Source organism: Psammomys obesus, unplaced genomic scaffold (assembly GCF_907164565.1).
Source record: "Psammomys obesus unplaced genomic scaffold, mPsaObe1.curated_primary_1811, whole genome shotgun sequence".
Taxonomy (NCBI): Eukaryota; Metazoa; Chordata; class Mammalia; order Rodentia; family Muridae; genus Psammomys; species Psammomys obesus.
In genome coordinates, this window is record NW_026592890.1 from 22,853,188 (window position 1) to 22,862,269 (window position 9,082).

The 9,082-nt window shown below is 47.0% G+C and overlaps 1 protein-coding gene across 2 annotated transcripts in view; it reads left to right on the forward strand.

Annotated features, from left to right (window-relative positions):
- Sobp (sine oculis binding protein homolog) overlaps nt 1–9,082 on the forward strand; it is a 161,061-nt gene that overhangs the window by 148,673 nt on the left and 3,306 nt on the right. The gene's annotated exons all lie outside the window — the stretch shown is intronic.

Here is a 9,082-nt window from a genome sequence, read left to right on the forward strand (position 1 = left end):
CCCTGGGGAAGCCAAAAAGGAGGTGATAAGGTTCTCCCTGCCAGTTTTGTTTCTCACACTGGAAAATCCGAGAGAACAGCCTCTCTGGGAGGAAGTAGGAGAGAAAGTCAAAATGTTACTATGCGTTTTCGCTGTTAAAGAAGAGAAAAATAGCAAACAGAGCAAGGAGAGGAAATCGGTACAAGCGGGGATCCCTCGGTTCCTAGACCAGACCGGAGCTGTTTATGCGGAAGTGCTTAATGATTAGAAAGATTCACTGGTGGCGATTCCCAAATGACGTGCAGGCCTCTCGGCATGCACCTGCCTGCAGAGTTCTAGGTGGAGGTTCTGCCGAGAGCCGCCAGGAACCGGTGAGCACGTAGGAGATGTCTGGCTGGGGTTCCTCCAGCCTTCTGAAAGAAACCGTGGTAAGAGGAGGCACAGAATTGCTTCCTCCAGTGAACTCCAGCTGCAGACATCCTGAGTACCGGAGCTTTGAAGAGGGAGGAGCTTAATGTGCGACTTTTAGATACTCCGCGTGTGAGTGAGGTTCAGATGAGAGGTGACCAGGTGTTTAGCGCTTTGGGGTTGACACAAGAGAAGCATTTGGTGCAAACCTTACAGGAAGGACCCAGTCCATCCTGTGAGTGCAGTGCTCCCCAGGTCTTCTGGTCCTCCCCAAAGCTGGTCTCCTTGCTCCTGCCTGGTCCCTAGACAGCCTTCAGCACCTAGGTGTCCTTTAGGGAAGGTGAGTCCGCAGATGGGGAATCCAGAAAAAGCAAGCTGGTGACCTCTGAAGGATTATCTTGCGTTGTCAGTAAGCAATAACTAGAACCGGAGTTTCTCCTGTTGCTCTGAGGAGGCTGCATTAACTATCCGGTTAAAAGTGAGAATTTGTCTTTGGCAGTTTTTTGCCATGGGCCTAATGTCCTCAAGCCACAGTTGCCTAATGCCTTGAAATACTTCGGCGGCACGATACTAGAAGTTAAAGCTGCCATACCCAGGCGAAGGCCTGTGGTGACGGAAGAGAAGTGAAACAGGAAAAGATCCATGGTAGAGACTGCCTCAGCACCGGAGCTTCCAGAATTTATACAGTGATGGGAGCCGATTGGAGCCGATTGCCCCAGGGAACATGCCGCTGAGGCCAAGGGAGCCGGCTGGCTGCAGTCACAGACGCGGGCGGATGGGGGAAACCGCCGTGGGGAGGGGCGTGGAGGGAAGATATCGGGGTGCGGTCCCCTTCCCCGGAGTGAAGGGGGGGCAAGGCGTGGAAAGCAGGAAGCATTTGCCCCGCTATTAACAAGCAAGCCTCTGCCCAGAAGGGCCCCAGAAACAGATGCCATGACCGGATGTGTTGACCGAGTCCCCTGTCACACTGAAAGCGGCTGCCTGTGGCTCGAGGTTCATTCATGCACACCTACTTCCATGCAGGTGAGCCTCGTGAAGAGGCAGAGCTGTCTAAGGGACCCGATCCCATGCCACTGAGCAACACTTAGCGCCTCCACACCAGCACCCTCGCGTTTCCAGACTCCCCTGCTCGGAGACATCGTGCCGAAGGGACGGGAAGGCTGTTCGTTTTCCTTCGCCGCGTCCCGAACAGAACTCTTTACCTCCTTCAGCTGCTGTGTCAGTTGCGGATGGGTGCTGAGCGACGGTTATGTGTGTGTAAATTATTGTAAGGCCTCCCAAAGGAGTAAGGGCAATTCCTTCAGACACAGAGAGAAACAGTTCCGTAGAGGCTGTGCTTTATGGGCCAATCAGACGGCAGCTCTAAATACTAAGCAAGTGGCATTCTTCTTCAAATGTGTGAGTCGCCATAGCACTGATGTGAAGAAAAAAAAAAAAAAAAGGCATGAGCCCAGAATGGAGAACGCATGACCAACAACAGGGTGGAAACAAAGACGTTTTAGCCTTTTTTAAAAATCATCTTTATGTGTAAAGATGTCTTGCCTGCGTGTGTGCCCATGAAATGCCAGAAGGCATTGAATCCCCCGGGACTGGAGTCACTGGGGGTCGTGAGCTGCCATCTGAGTGCTGGGAACTGAACCCCTCTGGAGGAGCAGCGATGCTCTGAACCAAGGAGTCGCCTCTCCAGCCCCGACACGGATGATTTTAAGGATCATTTAGAAAGCGCTATTTAAAATGATTAGAACAAAAAAATCAACCTCTAAACAGACCTTGCGATGAATAGCTAGGGCTTTCAAATAGTTCCTGAGTGTCCGCCTAACTTCTCCCATCACCCGAGCGCGCAGCCCTGTAGGGGGAGGGAGGCCTGAGAACAGAACATAGGGCTGTAACAAATCCAGACTTAGCTGTACCCACTCTTGTGTCCCCGTTGTCCCCGCAAACCTCCAATGGCAAGCCGTGTTTCGCTTTGGGCGAATGCTGGCGTTTAAAGAATCAGAGGCTGAAGCTCGCTTTGGAGCTCATTTGGTAAGAGTCGGGCCTAATCTCCAAGGGACACAATTAAAAAGCCCGTGGTTCTCTCCTTTTCGAAGCTCACCTCCCCCGGTCAAAAATTTTCCCGTCTTGTCTTGAGAATGAACGGCGTTCCCGGCTAGCACCAGCGTCACTTTGTCATGATCGCAGCCTCGCAGCTGCCTTGCTCTCTGAGTGGTTCTGAAATGTCTTAAGCTTGAGACAACCCATGATAACAAAGTCTCCAGAAGCAAAGGGGCTAAGCTGCACTCGGCAAGAGAACGGCAACCCTGTATTTTAGCCTTCCTTTCCTGCTTTACAAATGCAGGCTGCAACGGGATCATTTTCTAAAGGAATCTATACACACATGCTTTAAAACTCGTGCAAATTGGGTGTTGTATGAACACGAATGAGCAGGTTTGAGTTTCCCTGCAAGGTTCTGCATGCCATCAACAAACCTTTTTGATATTTTAAACCCATATTTAGAGTAATTTCGAGATATTTGGAGCACATGTGGTTAAATGTAAAACTGTCGTTACGATTTGTCAGCTGCTTATACTTTAAATATTTATAAGCCATTTTTAAGTACTTGATCCGAAAGCCATCTCCCATAGAATACTGTAATTGAGTGGTATCCAAGCACCATTATGGAAGATTTGGGGATAGTTGTAGCATGCAGGCACATTGTTTTTGCTTTTCTGGTTTTAATTCAAATGCCATTTTTAGTGGATTCAGCTTTTTTTTTTCTTTATGTGTTAAAACTCCTAAATAGGATTGGTTGTCTTCTATTATAAAGAGAATCCCCCAGCTCTCAAAAGGTAAAGTGTTCTAACTTGAACCAAGTTGAGTCCCACTTCTCCTGTGAGTGGTTCTGAGTTCACATTAGAAGGCCAGACCTCAATCCGTATCCATTGGAGCCTGGAGCATCAGAATCTTTCTCCGAACTGTTTCAGGGGCAACTTGTTGGTAGACAGGATGGATTCTTTGCTTTTGCCTCCAGTCAAGTTGGAAGGTGAGACGTTGTGGTCTTTGTCAGCAGGAGCCTGTTTGGGCAGTTAGGAAAAAGAGGAAGGGGAGAATGCCTTCCAAACTCACAATCCGCTTAAGCTTCAGAGGTCATAAATCGCAGACTGATCATATGCCTTGGGGGCTCACACTCTTTTATGGCTAGCAAAATACAACCTTCTGGTAAGGATGGAGGGGAAAGGGGGCTTAGGAAGCTCATAAACCTGCCGGGACATCTATTAGCACTTACCAAACAGGGTTTTCATGAGCTAAGTGTAAATGAGTCAGAAACATATAGATAGAATTTCTTTTAAAATACACATGGGTTTAAAAATTAAAGCCAAAGTGCTTGGCAAAGTAAGGTTTGGTTTTAGCCAAACCCTAAATGTTAAAAAAAAAAAAATAGTTCTAGAGTTTGCCAAACCAAAAATACACCCAGGTCCCTCCATTTCTCCCATTTGATATGATGACATCATGAACATGGGGCTTAATGGCTATTTTGCTATCCTCCAAGGTTCAAGCAATGTGAATCTCAAAAGCTGATTAAAGAAAAAAAAACAGCTATGAAAAACTTGAGTGGAAAAGCCTTATGACCTGGCACGTGAAGACAAGGGCCACTGGTTCATGGTCTCATCCTTGCTCTGACAGCGCTCCTCAGCCTCGGGTGCACACTTCTGTGTTTGTGTACACCTGTGTGTTATTTTTCGTACAAAAACAGTAACCTTTTGTTTGGTCTTTCGAGATAGGAGCTTATGAATTCCAAACTGTCCTCTAACGCTCGACGTAAACTTCTAGTCCCCTGCCTCTACCCCCCAAGTGCTGGGATTATGGAGGTGCACCATGCCCAGTTTATATGGCCTTCATGCCTGCTGGGCAAGCAGCTGAACAGCATCTCCAGCCCCCAGAAGTAAAAACTTTAAACATGTCTTTGATATTCATAAATCCTTGTTTCATACTTAATGCATATATTACAATCCATAAAGCCTAATTAACAGTTATACCTTTTTAAAAAAGGGATGGAGGATTTCTGTTTGCTTATTCATTGTTCCGAGATAGTCTTCATTTATCCATAGGGTAAAAACACCCATTTCCTACCAGCAATATTTAATTCTTATTGTGGTTATTCTACTTATAAAACATGGCGGGGGACAGATAGAGAAATAAATGAAAATGGGGGGGGGTGGAAAATTTTGGGATGGGGCCCTTATTTAGGAAGAGTTATAAGGCAAGAGATAGCCAAGGCCACTTTTATCATGGTACCATGTAGAGCATTAAAGCCAATGTGGGCCTCATGGAAGAAGGGGCTGGAGCCAAGTTCCTGCTGCTGTACTAACGGCCTGGCTGGGGATAGAGTGGGCCTTATGGAGCAACTCAATGAGGAGGGTGTCTTGATGGTGCTGTTTAAAGCATATGAATTCAGTTAGCTTCTCAACCCACGAAGAGACGGGGACCAGTGGGCAGGGCTGGAGGCCTGAGGGAGGCTGCCAGATGTCAAGGCACAGGTGCTTCCTGCTGCCCTTGGCCGGAGCCAAGGGCTGGACCACCGAGGCTGCAGGGGAGTGAGGAGAAGAGTGAGATGGGGAAAAGGAAGTGGTAGGATTGATTCTGGATGTGGGAGTGCTTATAATCACTGTGACCCGGAGCCGAGGGTGTGGTGGTGAGATCTGCATTTGAGGAAAATGACCGATCTTAGACGGAAAGGAAGGGGGGAATCCCGGTGACAGGCTAATTGCCGGCAGTGGACATTATCACTAGAGGGTACGAAGCATTGGCTGCCATGTCTGTGTCTTAAGTATGTGAAGCCATCAGAGCAGGGCAGTAGAGAACCTTCTTTGTCTCAGGTAGGTCTAAGGTGACTTCATGGCTTAGGAGGAAGGTAATCCCCCAGCCAACAGGCATTCCGTGGTCAGGAGAGGGTGTGTTGTCGGGCCCTAGGTTGGCACATGGAAACAGGAGTTCTGCTTCCCACCCCAGCAAGCAGCAATGAGCTGAGGCCAGCTGGGTCAGGCATAATGTGGGATTCTTTCTGGAAGTCTTGACTTGCTTGAGGGGGTTAAGAATATTAGGGGCTGTGCAGAAGTCAGGGATCTTGTAGATCTAGATTTGCCTAGTGAGGGCCAGGAAGCCTTCAGGGACACTCAGTGATGCCCAGCCTTCCATCCTTGTTTGGAAAAGCAATAGAAAGGCTCCAGGGAGCAGGGCAAGGTGGAGCTGTTAGCTACATTTTCTTGAAAATTCAATCAGATCCTCCCAGGTCATGTGGTTCAGGAGTTTGGTCATCTGTCAGAGATGCTCTTTTATCTATTTTCACCTCACCGGCTAAACCCTCTAAATGTGGTAAATTAAATAGACTTATCAGTTAAAAGTCACTTATCAGTTGTGATGATTTGGGCAAGTTTTACAGTGTCCCTGGGCCTGCATTTTTTGTCAGTAAATAAGTGTAACAATTAATATAGTCATGTATGTTCATCAAGCAGTTTCTATAGCAATGTTCTGTGTGCTTCATACTGGTAACAACATTGTATGTATGTCATTTTAAAACCCATTTTCTAGGTAGAGAGACTGAGCCACCCAGAAGTAGAGACTTTTACACAGAATTACATTCAATTTTATATAAATAATAAATAGTGCTGGGGCTTGTCTTCTGAGACATGTATATAAAAGAGAAGGGATGACCCCCAACCCAAAGAGACATTAAAGCCAATGAGCTCCCTGGCTCAGGGCACATGCTTATTATCAAAACTGCCCCTGGGCACTGCAGCCCAGAACTTCTACCATTGTGTGTATTCTGAAAACTAGATGTTTCTGTGTTGTTCAGCTCAGAAGTTAGAGGAGCCGTGCAAGAAAGTTCCATCTGATTCCCCAAACCACTGGAGTACAGGCTGAGACGAGAAGGTGAAGGTCACCTAGAACCTGAGTCCTCGTCTTTCTTGCCTTCCAGGACACCAGATCCCATCAGAGCTGCTTAAGTTACATGCCCCGGGCCAAGGACCAGGGTCACATTTTGCCACCCCCTGCATGGCAGTCTCATACGAGCAGCTTATTTCAGAGAGGAATTAGGCATAAATGCACATCTGGGCCGCAGGGTCACCAGGCCGCTGAGAAGCAGCCATTGACCATGGGCCCTGTCCTTGCTGGTTAAAGGGGAATCAGGTTTCCTGCTCTTGCTTTTTATAGTGCTATTCTCACTAACCTGAAGCTTTCTCCCTCTCTGCTCCTGGTAGTAAAGAAAAAGTAAGGTATGAGAAAAGCTGCCTTTCTAAACCTTACCTAAAGTCTTAAAATCTGCCATGAGTCCTCAGGCCAGGGGGTCCGGTCTTTGTCGCCTAGAACGCCTAGACTCAGATAACAGAGAGAGAGAGCAAGCTCAGCCTCTACTCAGCCACCATCTGGCTTTTTTGTCCAAGGCAGAATTTTGGCAATGGCTTTTCAAGATCGTGTGGTAGAAATCAAGGGAGCCACTCGGTTTGGACCTAGCACATGTAGCAAGGTCATAGCACCAGCTGCTCAGACGTCACAGAGGGTGCGGAACGAAGGGTCATCAGCTGGTCGTGAGCACTGAGTGGGATTTAAATGAAAACATGCTTTACAAATCATTTATTAAATTTTATTTTATGTGCATAGGTGTGAGGGTGTCAGATCCCCTGGAACTGGAGTTACAGACAGTTGTGAGCTGCCTCATGGGTTCTGGGAATTGAACCCGTGTCCTCTGGAAGAGTAGCCAGTGCTCTTAACCAGCCCCAAAGCACACTTTTTTTTTTTCTCTTATCAGAGACCATTTAAGAGTCCTTGTTTGCCAAAGCAAAGGAGCTAAATAGTGTATATCTCTAGGGCTCATGCATGCCAACTCAGACGTCATGGTCTAGGTATAAAAGCAAGGAAATGAAGGTAGATTAAGGGCAGCACTACCTGGGATTGGGGTGAGGGTTGTGGACTTTTGGGTTCTGGAAGCTGGTGACCTCAAGCAGGTCATTTTTCTTAACTTTCCTGGCAAATTGTTTAACACCGTGTGCGTTAGGAGCTTTGTTTCTCTGTGAAGCAGGTGCCTAAATGACAGAAGGCCAAAATACACTTGTTTTCAACTTGGTGTGGTGTTGTACACCTATAATCTGGGGGGTGGAGGCAGGAAGCTACAAAGCAAGTCTGAGGCCAGCCTGGGCTACATGAGACTTTCCGAAAAGCAAGACTTTAGAGAGATAGGTAAGTAGGTAGATAGATAGATAGATAGATAGATAGATAGATAGATAGATAGATAGATAGATAGATAGACGGACACAGTATACTTGGTTTAAAAAGCAAATATACGATGTTAGTATTAGCTTATCAGAGCCCCAGGGTGAGTGATGAAGTTCCAACCCAGAAGCCTTATAGGCCCCTGTGTACCCTCTTCTTCCAGTCGTATGCCCTCTAGGAGAAGGTCTGTTCCTCAATTATTTCCATTTAGTGAGATATGAGAAAAGAGATGCCATCCATTTCCGAGATTGAAAATGCCCAGCCCGGTAAAAGGCCATTTTAAAACTCCCCACACAGCAATGGTTGGCATGAGAAGTGACAAAGGCTGGTCAGGATGTACAGCCCTGCCCTGGGCTGTGGGGAGGGGAGGTAAGGGACCCTTATCTGGCATCAAGCTCAGAGTTTATCAGCGGCTGCAGGCGGCTCTGTTCATTGACCACGGGGCTCTACCCCTGTTAGTGTCCCAGAATAGCCGCTGCTACCTGAGAGCAGCCTGTCCTCAGGGACTCGTTATTGTCCCAGATAAACAGCGAAGCCCTCGCCAGCACGTAATGGCTGTATTTAACTCTGATAAGTGATGGGCAGCAGTGCTCAAGCGAGTGGATCTCTGCTAGGGCCAGAATAATTGGGCAAAGGCAAGCCGACTTGGCAATGGGCATTTCTTGCCTTATCATAGAGTCAATGCCATGCAGCTTTGGAGGCATGGGGACAAATATGACGGACAGCAGGGAGCTTGCTTTATAAATGACCAAGACAGGACGCACCGCCCAGATGGATTATGCAAATTGTGAAGGTATTTAAGAAAGGAAAGAAAAGTAAAAATTTGGACAAAAGGCTAGATTTAAAGAGTCATGCTTCTGGCCAAACATGGTGTCTCACATCACAGAAAGGTTAGCCTTAGCCTGGGGGGTTAACATGGGACCTTGTTTTGGTTTGGTTTGGTTTTTGTTTGTTTGTTTCCCCAGGTTCACTTTTGGGAGCAGTTGTCCGGAAACTTTCTAAAAGGCCACAGCATGCATCTTGGGTTGTAAATCAAAGAGGTAAAAGCAAGAATGGTCGTGTTTTGAGAGTATTAGCATTAAAAAGAATTTCCCAGTGTCAAGGCTCAGTTTTATCCTCAGCTCTTTAGAAAAATTTATGTGGCAAAGGAAGATGGGTAATTAAATCACATTTTCAGTAATGTTTCCTCCGTGAACTTGCCAGGTGGACAGAGTATCTCTCGGCCTTTTTAGTGTGCAATTGTCATTCCATGAGAGTCTGTTTCACTCTTCTGAGTAGAAGGGGAGGCATGTCTGGAATTTGAAGACAGCTGGCCACCCATAACCCATGGAGACCATGCATGGTAGCACTAGACTTTGTATATGGGAAATTCACAGAACAAGATTTTGGCTCATTTATACGTGTGTGTGTGTGTGTGTGTGTGTGTGTGTGTGTGTGTGTGTGTGTG